Genomic DNA, 14,590 nt, shown 5'->3' on the forward strand with positions numbered 1-14,590 from the left:
TATTTTTATTAATTGGAATTGCATTGTTTTTCGAAAATGTTGATTACAAGTAGTTGATTATAGGTTGAATTTTTATAAAAATGATAATAGGGTGTCTAAGGGGTGTCTTATTAGCAACACTCATCGTTAATCCATGAGTACGACAATGATTGAATGTCATTGAGTATTTTTGGTACCCGTTTAAGCCTACTTTGAAATATTTACTTCGTTTCTTGATCTCCATAAATACCAAAAGTCCATCAAAGAAGAATAGCACCAAAAAGCTTGGATTCCTTTAGTATGAAATTTTTTTCTTTGTGTTTGAAACAAAACGCTAAAAAAACATATTGTAATAGATATCTTTTCAGAGTAAGTATCAAATGTTCCTTTTACTTACTGGAACTTAATAATCTATATTAAACACCATTATTTTATAAAGTTATCACATATACATATTGTAACGACCCAGATCTTCAATACATCTATTCTATGTGAAATAACAGAGTTTTCTTACAAGCGTGAAATTCTAAAAAAAAAAAAAAAAGTTTTTACTTCCCAGGAAATAATCACGGGTTTACAATAAAAATCTATCTATTACAAGAACAACAAAGAATGGCATCCTACTATCTAAATCTTCCTTGTGCTCATGTCTTCTCTTCTGGTACAACGGTTGCTACAACCTGAACCTGAAAAACATAAAACTATGCAGTATCAGATACTATGTGTCTAGTGAGTTATTGTTCTTTCTTTTCTTCTCTTTCTCATACTTTATCTTCTAACTCATTCTCTAATAGCATACATTGCGACTCTTCTCTTTTATTTTTATCTAATCGTTCTCTTTTTCTTTTATAGTATACACTGCTATCTTTTCTTTCTTACCTCTATCCCTTTCTCTCCTATATTCTTTCTCTTAAGCCTCTTAACATGTTCTTCTCATATTATTTTCTTAGCCTCTTGACACGCCCTTCTCATACTCTATCGCTTAGCCTTTTAACGAATTCCTCTTTCACTTTATCTATGTCTCTAACTATGTATCTTACTCTGCTCTTAGCCTCTTAACAGGCTCTTCTCATGCTATATACATACTCTAACCCTTTCTCTTCTCTATTCTCATCTCTAGTGCCTCATCACTCTATACACATCTATAGACCAAAGGTCTCATTTCATACTCTAAGGGAATAACATACCACTTTCATTACTAGGCCCGCTAACTTAGTCTTACCCTCTCCTCTCTCTCTCTCTCTCTCTTATGACCCCTCATGGACCATTCATCTTCCTTCTTACTATTGATTCCCTCATGGATTCCTTACTCTTAACCTCTTATGGGTTACATTTAAGTTCTTAAAAAGAACTCTCTAATCTTGTCCCTCCCAATGAACCTTTCTCTATCTCTTCCAATCATAGTCAATCTAGATTCTTGCAAGAATCATCTATTTATATTCCCATAGGGAATCATCTATCTCTTTCCCCATAGTGAAATAATCTCATTCCCACATGAATCATACTCTTTGTCCCTGTGTGAATCTCTACTCTTATCCCTGAATGAATCTTCTATCTTTTGTCCCCATAGGAGCCTTACTCTTATTCCCACATGAATTTTCTATCGTTTATCCCTAAAGTAACCATACTTATGTTCCCATAAGAACAATCTATCTTTTGTCTACGAAGGAACATCTATATCGATGTCTCATCAAGAAACCTTCTAATCTTTCTCTTCTAGTACTTAAATCATTAAGTACTTAAGCTTTATCTATGTAGCATTCTACAATACTAATGGTAGCTAGACATACTTACATACTCTTATGATTATATTATATATAATAATCTTCTATCTCTTAGGTATACACATACACCTTTCTTATCATCTATTTATACATGGGATTATATTACATACAATCATATTCTTTCTTTATCTACTCTTATGGGTATACCTCGTGATGATACCCACATTCTTCTTTACCCACTTGCACATACTTTGGTTATACATAAATGCTCATATACATGTGTTACATGTATACCCACATTATCTTAATCTTACATAGGGATATAATGTATATAACCTTATATTTCCTTCCTCTGTGTCATGCTCAGATACATGACTCTTTACACACACACATATTGTTAGATGCCATTTTATGCATCTTTTAGGGTAGTTTTCATTATCATTTAGCATCATATTTTGTACATTTTCATGTCATTTAATTAAATAATGTTCAACTCATGTTTTTCATTAGAATTCTCATACTGCTCATATTTTTTATGTTAATTTTAGATAGTCCGAGTGAACAGTGCTTTGGGAGCAGTTGGATGCATATTTGGAGCCTAAATGGAGTTAGAAACTGAAGGGATATGTTAAGAAATGCTTGAAAGATTATTCGGTTAAGAAACATTCGATCGAATTGATCACATGAAGATAGAATCTACAATCTGAAGCTAAAGGATGTTGCTGACAGCTTTGGCCCCCTGTCGGTATTTTGACCATATCTCATGAACTGTAACTCCGATTGACGAGATTCAAAATGTTCTGAAAACTAGACACAATTTCCAAAAAATTTCGTGTTTATGAGAAAGACAAATATGCGATTAAATAGCCTAAAATGTGATCGCATGTTTTTCCTACGATCGCATGTTTGCCACGAAGCTTCCCAGGGTTAAAATAAGTCGTCTGGAAGTCATCTGAAGTATAAATCAATACATGTGACCGCAACCTATGTACATGAGATTGTAACTTCCCTCTATGTGATCGTAACTTTTCCAAAAAAGCCCAGAAAAACATCGTACTTCATTAAAAAGGTTCGTGATGCGTTTTCTTCAAAACCTGTGATCGCACGTTATTAGTTTCTTGTTCCAGAAGCTTCCACCTTGAGTATAAGTACAACCATCATAATCAGTTGTAAGTGTTGGACGATTCCAAATGAAGAAAACCACTCTAGAAGGCGATTTTTGAATTCTTTCATCGACTTTTGGAGATCTGAAGACTGCGAATCATCTCACACATTTAGTTTATCTAGATTGATCAATAAATGTTTCTTTTATCTAGTTTGCTTTCATTTTTGGCCATGTCTGGCTAAACGTTAGTTTTCAATTCTAAATAAACTAGTACTTTTCATATGATTAGCTTTCAGATCTAATTTTCATTTTTTGTTTCTATCTAGATTTTTCAGTTTTGAGCTTAATGAATGTTTGGTTTTAAATTCTTGTTAGTCTGATCACCTAGCTAGGGTTTTAATCATTCAAGTTAGTCAGTTAATAGAATCTGTAATTATTATAATTAACTAGTAAAAAGTAACAAGTATCAGATTGGTTCCGTTTTGGGATTTAACTCTGGTATAAACTGTAAAAATCATACATTTATGCTTCCGAGCTTATGAGAAGTATTGGGTATTGCTAGGAATTTTACAAAGAACTTAATGCAATTTTTTTGATTTAATTAAGAGCTTGTTGAATTGAACAGTAAAAAGTTAGGGTTAATTCAAAGTGCTTGTTTTGATTAACTAGTTTAGGTAAAAGAGATTATACTAGAGCTTGTTAGTTTTTCACAATACCAGCTTAGATAAAACGCATCTCAAATAATCAAATCAGAGTTAGTTGCATGATTAGGAAATCCACAACATAACTGAAATCATTTTTAATATTGATTTTCGTTTAAATTTAATATCATTGGAAATTTTAATTTTTTAGTTTTAATCAAAACCCTCTTTTTATATTTCTGTTTCTTAACTAGATTGTGCATGATGAAAAAAGATATTGACTTTTAGGCTGTGTTCCTGAGGATTCGACCCTGCTTTCCTGTACTATATTTTTAGTGCAACCAACAGTGATAAATATATTTGCTTAATACGCGTGCGACAACATGTTACCACACACACATACACACACACACACACACATATATATATATATATATATATATATATATAATTAACTTAAGTAGAGAGAGTGAGATATATAACTAACCCTATCAGTTGGTGATAACTAACTGTCCCATCTTTCCTCTAATCTATCATTGATGTATCTTGATCCATCTTTCTTGCTCTTAGGCCTATTCATAGGATGACTAACCACTTATAAATTAAACATCCTATTATACCTAATTCATTACCATATATGCACCTGTAGCGCTGACATACTACATGGACATCATACTTACCATGTTTCAATATTACCATCTCATCACGTGATTCATAACTTCTCTTTCTATTTTCTCATAACCCATTTTCAATCATGAAAAATCTTGGGTGTTTATCTTTTCTAGTCCTCAATTGCTCGCTAGCCAACTACTATGACTGTCTCATTTCTTATTACTTACCAAAATCTATACTTGATACACCAAAGATATATCTTACAAAGCATACTTATCTTTCAAATTGGGAAGTATCACATCCCTATATTTCCATAACATCCTGTTCGAGAAGTTTCTTATATCGGGATTTTAGACAATAAATGAATCATGTAAAGGCCTTGGGCTTCAAGTGAATAGGTTTTATTCCCTGTTGGATGTTGATAATAGTGGTTATGCAATCCAATCCCTTGGTTTGTGTTTTGGAGTCAAAGGTTAAAACGAGAAAAGTGATGTTTCAAACTTCTTTCTAGGAATAAGGATTTTAGTTTGGTATGTTTTAAGGTAAACGTAATTAGATAGGATTGTGGGGCTCTTCAATAACTTTCACTACATATAAAGATCATCGGAAACGGAGTTAAAACGAAGAAGTTATGGTTGTTTGAAGTTAAGCTAGAAATAGGGAGTCTGACAGTACGTTGGGCGTACACTAGCTAGTACGTTGGGCGCACTAGGTTGAAGAAACACATTTTTAAGGCATTACACTGGGTGTAAATTTAGGTACGTTGGGCATACCACCGTAGAGTAAAAACCCTATTTTCATGGTTTTGAGCCATATTTAAGGTCTCTAACCCCTTGGGGGTCCTTCCTAACTTCAGCCTCCACCGTCTTGAGCCTCTAACTCGAAACCCTAGCCTCCTCTCACTTATTTTGAGCCTTGAAATCATTTATGGGCTTATTTCTGCTTTGAGTTTTGGTCTGTTTGCAACGTCAGATGGTGGTGGTTAGAACCCTAAATGGGGGAAAGTTGGATATTTTGCTTAGAGAATCAGCGATCTGTTCAAGTTATGGTTTTAGCAGCATGTGTCATAAGGATTTGTGGTTTGGGTATGCAAAACTTTTGTTCATTATTTGGTCAAGACGGGGGCGCAGAGCAGGTTGCCATCAGATGTATGTGTTCAGGAATGCAAGAGTCGTCTTAGTGACAAGAAGTTGTTGGACAAGGAGCTCGTTGCAGCCAGGGGTTCCTTTTGGGAATGTCGAGGAATAGGTCAAGAGGCATTTGGGTCACTCAGGTTGAGTATCGATTGTTGAAGAATTTGTCAACTTGTTGTATAGATGGATAACTATATTCTATGATGGACAGTTGTTGATCGTCAATCACCTTTCGGAGTTTGGTATGTTTAGTTCCTCTTGGGCTTTGTCCAGTAGTGTATTAGATTAGTGGATTAGTTTTCAATGCACTCTCGATCATTGGTCTTTTCATTCATTGTCAATAGTAGAGGATCTTCGGAAGTTTCGAGTTGTATCAGTGGGGTTCAACGGATGCATCGACCTATTGTCAAAATCAGTACATTGTACATTTTGGTTTCTGGGTATCGGTACCCTCAATGGTTGGTTGTGGAATTATTGTTCATAGCAGGGCCGAGTTTGGTAGATTTCCTTGGTTATTGGAAGATCGGATGTTGGGGCAGCGTTGATTAGTTTTCAAGTGTAGCTTTAGATCTGTGCAAAATCCAATTTTGGCATATCGCGTTGGCGGGGTTGGCATCCAGATTGACCCGACTAGGGTTTTTGCAACATATCTGATAACATTGGAAGATTTATCAAGCTAGTTGCATATTGGTATGATCTGTTCAGTTTCAATCAAGGCGTGGGATCTTAGTTTCGGCCATTCATGAGGAAATTTCTATTAGCAGTTGAGGTTCATCATTCCAGTTAGATCTTATGGTACCACACATATGGGAAAAGTTTTGAGGAAGGTGGAGTGTAGTAAATCTAGGGTTGGTTATGTGTTTCCTTGGGGATATATGTAGGCTGAGTAAGATAGCATAAAAAATTAGGCTCGAGTTATTGGCATGGTAGATCTTAGTTGGTTGTAGCCCTTGAAATGGAACAATAGTGCAACATGCTATCTTTTTCTCTGATTGTGTGTGACCATGTTTTCGTCTGATTTTGCATTGGTAGCAGCCTGTACTATGAAAGGAATTGTGCGTGATAAAAGGGTATGACCTGTATTTGTTTTTGGTTAACATTGAGATGGATGTTGATTGGGTTCCTACAAGTCGTTGGATTGATGGCTAGATATCTTTAGGCCCTTATAGTGCTGGTCGTGAGTCTTCAGGCCATTGTTGGGATGACCGCATGATCAAATTAGTACCATGAGTTTATCGTTTAATGGGTAATAGGAGTCACAATGTATTGTGAACTAGTGGTTGTATGATTCATATGGGTGGGACTAGATAGTCTTTTGATTGAGACTCTTAGGTCTCAGATCGTTAGTTTTCTTGGCATTCTTGGGTGTTAGCACATTGTGGGAGTCGGGAGGCTTAGTGACTAGCTAGTTTGGATCTTGTTGGCAGTTAAAGGTTATTAGGAGTAATAATTGTGCATCTGTAGTATCTTGTGGGGTTGTGGCAATAAGAACATCGTTTGATTGCAGTCTATTATTTTAAGTTTGGTTACCAATGTTAGGTATTGGTTATGGAGACTCGAGTCATGAAGTTCGGTGTAAATGTATCGAGTGATTTATCAGGTGGATGTACACCTGAGTAGATAAGGGATTTGGATGCAAGTTGAAATTCTTGGATGGACCATCACTATGCTCGAGAGAGCAGTATGTTGGTGATGACTTGTTAGGAAGACAAGTTTGTAAGGTTTTTTGGAACAATTTACGGATTTGGGATTGAGCAGAATTCGCGATCGGTATGTTTTAGGTATTCTTTCATCATATTTTGGTGGTGTTCCTATTCAATGACTAGGGGTAGGTTTGATGAATAGACGATCATTAGTCTTAGGGTAAGGTTTTTGAAGTATAAACTAATGAGTTCTCGGTTTCAGGGAATATAGTAACGAAGTTGGTTTGTGGTTGTAGTTATGAGAGTTCCCGATTTGTGTGGTTTTCTCTGGAAATTGGGTCATAGAGTTAGCGAAAAAATTGTTGTGGTTAAGCATTTTCAAGTTATTGGGTTGTTTGTTGGAAGTTGTGGGTTTTTGAGCGGTCTCTCAAGTTTTTTGTAGAAGATCCCTAGCCATGCTGTGGTGAGTTGGTTTTTCGCGATCTGATATGTGCCTTGGAGAATACGCTTTTTAAGTGGTCGCCACACTATGGGGACTATTTGCCACAACGCTGGAGGTGATTTTTGGCAACTATATATTAATCATTTTGGCTCTCAACCCTAACTTATTCTGAAAGCTATTGACTAATTTTGAAGACCATAGACATCCCTTGGAGGCTTTGGAGTGCATAATCATTTGAGAGCTTGATTTTGAAGAGACCTAAAGGCAACTTTACTTCTAATTACTCTATTGCTTTGTTTTGATAATGTCTATCAAAGTGATTTTCGTTTTTACGTGTTTGTTTCCAGTAGTTATGGGCTAAACCCCTAACTTTTGTTTAGACTAGATGATCTTGCATATTATGTGTTTATTGAGTGGATTTGGATTAGTGCTAAGTGTTTATTTATTATGGTTTCTTGTTAAAAGAACCTTTTATGTTAATGACAACTTCTTTTATGTTTATTGTTGAGTTTAACTGAGATTTGATGATCTATCTTTATTAGTTGGCTTGAATCTTATGATTTTGTGAGTAACAATGTTATATGAATAGTGTTTTAACCAAAAACCTAGGGTTAAATAGAAAAGTTTGGAAATTGATATGAGAGATAATATATGAGAAACAATCATGTATTTAATTGATATTTAAAACCATTTATATCAATCAAAATTACGAGTCTTCCTTAATTCGAACTTCACACTAGCTTGCTTGTTTATTTTTCTACTTGATCACTGAATGATTGAATTAGTTTAGCTAAAGGATTAGTCTTTTGATCATAATTCTAATCAATCTAGGAATCGGTAAACAAAAAAACTATAATCCATTGCACTTTCCACAAAACCAACCATATGAGTAAGTGAATCGAATCTAACAAAAGTCTCTTTAATATATTGATTTAAACACTGTTTTATTCTCTCTTCTTTAGTTTAAAGTATTTCTTTATTAATTGATTTTAAGTTTCTAGACTTGAAAAACTAGAAAAACCCCATTTTATTTGCTTAAGTCACTTAGATAACTTTAGTAGGTAATTTAGCTGCTATTTCCGTTCAGGTACATTGTGAAACAGTGTTGTTACAAATGCTTCCAGTGACTTTTAGAGGAGCGATGAAAGATTGGCTCAAAGCACTTCCACCCAGAGCTATTAACACATGGGCAAGACTTCATGAAGAGTTCATCCAACAATTCAGCCCACCATCAAAGGTTGCAAAATTAAAGAAAAACATTGCTAACTTCAAACAAAAAGTTGAAGAATCTTTGTATGAAGCATGGGAAGGTACAAGGGATTGCTTACAAACTGCCCACAACACGACCTTAATGTGCAACAATAGGTCTCAATCTTTTATGACAGGGTTAACGTGACCACTCAACAACTCCTTGACTCTCAGGAACCACTAACGAAGAAGGATCTGACAACAATTAAAGAGCTAATTGAAGAATTTTCCAAGCACTCAAGGGAGTATCACACCCTTGCGAAGACACGACAAGAGGATACAAAAGTGGCAATGCAGCTTCTAAAGATTTGGCAGCGGTAATGGAAAAGCTAGAGTCCATGGACCGAACAATGACAAATATGGATTGGTCTTTGGTCCATTCACGTAATTCAAGTTAGGTGTGACAATTGTGGTGGACCACACTTAACCAAGGAATGTGACCTCGACGAGAATGGAAATCGAAAGGTTCAAGCTTGCTATTTGAGTGGGGATAGGTACAATAAGGATTGGAAGAAACCAAAGAAGGAGTGATTGACATAGGATGAATATAAAAAGGTAAAAGAGAAAAATTTAGGCAACAAGGGTGCAAGTTTTATGAAAAGGAGCAACCGGATCCCGAAAAAAATAACTACTTTGAAGCAATGCTTGCTCGAATTACAGCTATATCTGAGAAGAGGCATGATGATACTGATGTCATCCTTAGAAATCAGCAAGCCTTGATATGTAACATCAAACTACAAATCGCTTTTCAGTCCAAAACTTGTGTCATGATTGGTCAGAACCAGAAAGGCCCAAACAGCTTAAGCCCAAATCGCTTTTCAGCCCAAAATGCTTTTCATCCCAAAACTAAACCTGTAGACCAAAGCCTTATACTCCTAACCCCGAATTTTCATTCCTTTAAGGTCCAAACCATATATTTCAAATCTCGATACTTTTTTTTACTAAATTAAAGTGCACCATTCCAAAATAAGAAACGTCCTCAAATTGGATGTTACAACTCTCCCTCGCTTAAACTGGATTTCGTCCTCGAAATCCGTCTCAGTTAGAATATCGAAAAACAGCTCTATACACAATCCATATTCTTCCTCCAACCACTTTATAAAATCAATGCATCCATAAAAGATTCGCGAAACCACTTGGAACCTAGCCAATGCCAATAAGACAACCCAATTACTTAAAAGTACTCAACTGCAACAGCTACCTTTCTCCCACCAATGGTATGAACCATCTCCTAGTGAAAACCACTCAAAATGGGAACTCCCATAATTTCAAATACAAACTAACTCCATCGATACACTTCACAAGATCAGGAACCCATTAATCTGAAACTCCAAAACATGCAAAAAGACGGACCACCATCCACCCGACATACCCACCCTAGTCTCTAACAAGGAATACCACCAAACCAATTTGAAACGAACACTCAAAACATTTTGGTCATAAAATTCAACCAATCCCAGTCTGGAATTGATGCCCAAAAGACCTCAAATGCACACTTGACTTACTGACAAGTCATCATTATCCCTATGCTCCCATGAGCATAACAATGGTCAATCCAAAATCTTGTGTGGCCTCAAAACTCTCATATCAGCACAGGTGCACATTAACATATTACTTATAGATTTATTATTAATGAATATAAATTTATCACATGAGCATCCATCATGAGAATAAAATAGGGTAGTTCGTAAAATAATTGTGCGCGTTTAACTCACAAATCACAAATTACTTGTAACGCCTGTGTTTCTAGGCTAAACATTAATTTAATGGTGTAATAGTTAGGTTCAAAAATTATAACCTACTTTGAAATAATAAATAGGAATTATTTGAATATTATGTGATTTTATGTGCCTTATACTTAACTATAAGATATAATAAGTTAAGAATAAAAATAAGCGTCAAAAATAAAATAATAGATAGGTCCAATATCTATGAAGAAAGTTGTAGTGGTCGGGACAAGGATTCCATAGATATAAATAACGCCGAAATCCGAGTTATAACGAAGAAGTTATGACATATTGAAGTTTCGCGTCAAAACCGGCACGACACCGGGAATCGTAAAAAGTGAGTTTATGATAAAATACTTTTTAGACTTAGGGGTCTAAATGAAAGTTGTATAGTATGTCTGCACCTACGCGTTTATATAAAGAACGTCTAAAACGGAGTTCGTTTGCAAAAGTTATGGCCTTCCGAAGATGTAGCTGTCTGAGAGCATGACACTTGTCAGAAACCCTAATCTGATTGGATTCACGACGTGAGCCTCTTTTCTCACGACATGAGGAGTCAAAATGCTACATTTCGAGGCTAGAAGTCTATGGAAACGATAACTCAAAAGCTCACGACATGAGCAATGAATTCTCATGACGTGAGGAGTCAAACAGACACTATTCAAGCCTAGAACGCAGATGGCGAAGCTACGAGGTGATTCAGCCATGGCTCACGACGTGAGCAATGAATTATCACGACGTGAATGGGCCGAAATCAACCTATAAATAGCAAGTTCGACCTCATTCACTTCTTACACCAAATCTTCTTTCTTTCTCTCATTTGCTGAAGGCATAGTGCGTCCCGAGCCCGACGATCACGAACCGTTGACCGTTTTTAGTTAGATTCTATCAACTCACTCTATTAAGGTGAGTGCATTGTTACTTTCATCTTACACATAGATATGAAGTATTTTATATAAATTACATGCTATATGTGCATATTATATGTATATTTGTTATTTATGTTAGATGAACACTATTATACATGTTTTAAAGGATTTAAACTGTATATGTATTTTATATCTACAAATATGTTGGGGTAAAACATGGGCAGATGAAATAGTTGGTGTGTGATGAAATAAAATGATGAGAGGCCTCGATGTTGTTGTTGTTGATCCAGTCATCTAGCAGAGTATAGATAACGACCACGAACTTTTCTAAACAGTCTAGTCGAACGCTAGCAAGCCCGCAACCTGTAGGTGTTTGTGAACGATGTGTTCACTGGTGTAATCTATCCCCCTCATGGTTGCCTTACGAACATTTATTGTTGAGGAACCCCCTTAGCAGTGGTGTCCATCCTGATGATAATCCTTAGGCTATGTCCCTTATGATAGGTGTTTTAGGGACATAAAGTGAGGATAACGGGAATGGGTAATCGGGTTATTGTTGGTTGATGAAATTAATAAATTTATATATTATGGGTTGAAAACCCTATGTGCTCGCCAGGCTCCCAAGCCTGACTCACTCAGTTTTCTCGTATACAAGTAGTGGAAAGAGGGCACAAGAGTGATGATTTTATGAGAGATCAATGGATTATAGGCCACTAGAATAAATAGATAATATAATGCTTATGTTTATGTTTATGCTTTCGATCTGTATTAATAATGATATCGCAATGTTTTAATATAATACATTTATACGGAAATGATTTGATAAATTCTTTATCATATTTTTTGGAACAAATTTGCAATATATTTCTTTAAAAATATACTCTGATTTTCAAATAAAGCATAAACAAATCGGTCTTTTCTGGCCGAGAATTTGGGGATGTCACATTACTTGCGTGTGTATTTACCAGAAAAAACATTAATTTCGTTAATTTGTGATGAAAATATGTGGGTTTAGTGATTAGTTGCTTATGTTTTTCCAAAAGATGGTTATGAGTTGGTAAGAGGCACCCATATACGTTCATTTTAATGAATAACTCAAATAAAAAAAAGGTTATTGACATAAAAGTCCTTAAGTTTTTTAAAATTTGTCGGTTTTGTTATTGTGATGATTTTTGGTGTGTTAATGCCTAATATTTTGGAATATTTCAGTCACCCTTACCCACAACAGATCACCACTACCATAATCCACACTAGGGTTTACTACCAGAAACAACCACCATTATCTGTCACCACAAACCTGGAAATCACCACCACTACTACAACCACAAACCTGGAAAGTATACACACAAATATGCCTCCACCACCACAACATATTAAAATCTTTAAATCTCCACCTCCACCACAACCCTATGAAAATCAAAGGACAAAGCAGAGATGGCGACGACTAGGGTTTATGAGGAACACAGATGTTAGGGACTGTAGGGAAATCGAAAGTGAAAGATAAAGGGGTTTTTGATTTTCTGATAATGGGAAACGGGTGACGTATGTAACTCCTATGGTTGGAAGACATTGGTGGTTGGTGGGTTTGATGGCGAAGGGAAGGCGGTTCCTCCAGTGTGTGCAGATCTAAAAGTAGAAAGGCTTTTCGGTTTTTCAGTGGATAAAAAGGGTGACTTAGGTAGCTCCGGTGGTCAGAAGACAATGATGGCTTGTAGGGCTTGATTGTGGTTGAAAGGTAGTTCCACCGGTGTGCACAAATCCAAAAATGGCGTGGGGGAGGGGGAGGTAAGAACCAAGTGGGTGGTGATTTGTTGTAGGTAGGGATGAGATTTAGAACCGAAAAACTAGACTGGAACCAGAACCGTTAGAATTGGAATATATAGAACCGGTTCCGGGTTTAAAAATTGGTTTTATCCGGTTTCCGGGTAATCCGGATTTAGGTCCATCGGGTCCGGGTAAACCGGGTCTAAAATCCGGAACCGGTTTTTGGAACCGGAACCACTTTTAGGGCCGGAACTAGTTTTTTGTTAAACGTTTAAACGATGCATATCTCATTCGTTTCAACTCCGATTGACATACGTTTTTTTTCCAACATGTAGTTTAGAGTTTGTACATGATTTTAGACTATAAATTTGTCATATTTAGTTTTATATTCATTGACTTACAGTCCCTCAAAGTCGATATATCAAAGTTGGAAGTTTTTAATTTTTCAGTTTTTTTGTATTCGGTGAAAGTTTTAAAACATTCGTATTTAATTCGTTTGAAATCGGATTGACATGTGGTGTTTTCCAACTTGTAGTTTACAGTTTGTACATGCTTTTAGACTATAATTTTGTCATTTTTGTAATTTGTATTATGTGAAAATGTTAACACATGCATATCACATTCGTTTAAAGTCGGATTGACATGCGGTTTTTTCTAGAGTTTATTTTAGAGTTTGTACATGATTTTAGACTATAATTTTGTTAATTTTGGTTTCATATTCAGTGAGTTACAATCCCCCAAAGTTGGGATATCAATATGAAAATTTTCAAAGTTCAACTCACTAAGTAGTAAGTAATTACCACAAAATTCCGGTTTTTCTGGGTTTTCCGGTTCTAAACCCACTTTATCCGGTTCCAACCTACCCACTTTGATGTTTCCGTATTTTTCGGTTCTAAACCCACTTTACCCGGAACCATACTCGGAACAGAACCGGAACTGACTCCTATATACCGGTCCGGTTTCTGGTTCTACAAAATCCCGTTAACCGGTTCCGGATTTTCCGGATCCGGGTCCATCCGGTCCGGTTTGGACCCACTTTCATCCCTAGTTGTAGGTCAAAAATGACTTAAGGCCAAAAATAAACAAATCTTCCAAAATATTAAGTATTAATGCACAAAAAATCGTTACAAACACAAAATCGACAACACTAGAAATATGTAAAGAACTTTTACGACAATAACAAAAAAATTACTAATTTAGTGTATATCAGTTACCCACATCAATATAAGTGTAAAACGATCCATGGACCAAAATGGTTAAAAAATTATTTAAGGAAAAATTGTTAAAAGTTATTCGAAATGGACAAAATCCGTAATTTTCAAAAATATCTAAAACTTCAATTTACCAATTTACCCTCTTATTTGTATTTCCAGTTTTAAATAATTTTCCATGTTTTAACGAGGAAAAAGGGAAAACCCGTCAATTTTCGCAAAATATAAAATAGAAAAATGAATTTTTTTAATACAAAATTCTCCTTTATTTCTTCCTCACATTCAATTCTTTTTCTTTTTATGTTAAAATACTTAGAAGAATCCCATATAAACAAATAACCAATTCATACAAAATATGAAGGGTTATATTTGAATAAAAATCTAAAACTTTACTAATTTTATTTTATTAAAAAAATAAACGTAACTAAAAAATTCAAAAACGAGTCATTTCGTAGATAAAACGTATAAATGTAGTGGAAATTTCCACTCCTG

At 35.4% G+C, this 14,590-nt stretch overlaps 1 non-coding gene across 1 annotated transcript; it reads right to left on the reverse strand.

Moving 5' to 3' along the window:
* Positions 1 to 8,522: 8,522 nt before the first annotated feature.
* On the reverse strand, positions 8,523 to 8,628 carry LOC145077523 (small nucleolar RNA R71). Its single transcript, XR_013693265.1, has one exon. It is a non-coding gene; the product is annotated as a small nucleolar RNA R71 (small nucleolar RNA).
* Positions 8,629 to 14,590: the final 5,962 nt, after the last annotated feature.

This window comes from Lactuca serriola, chromosome 9 (assembly GCF_051521515.1).
Source record: "Lactuca serriola cultivar US96UC23 chromosome 9, Lser_US96UC23_V15, whole genome shotgun sequence".
Classification (NCBI taxonomy): Eukaryota; Viridiplantae; Streptophyta; class Magnoliopsida; order Asterales; family Asteraceae; genus Lactuca; species Lactuca serriola.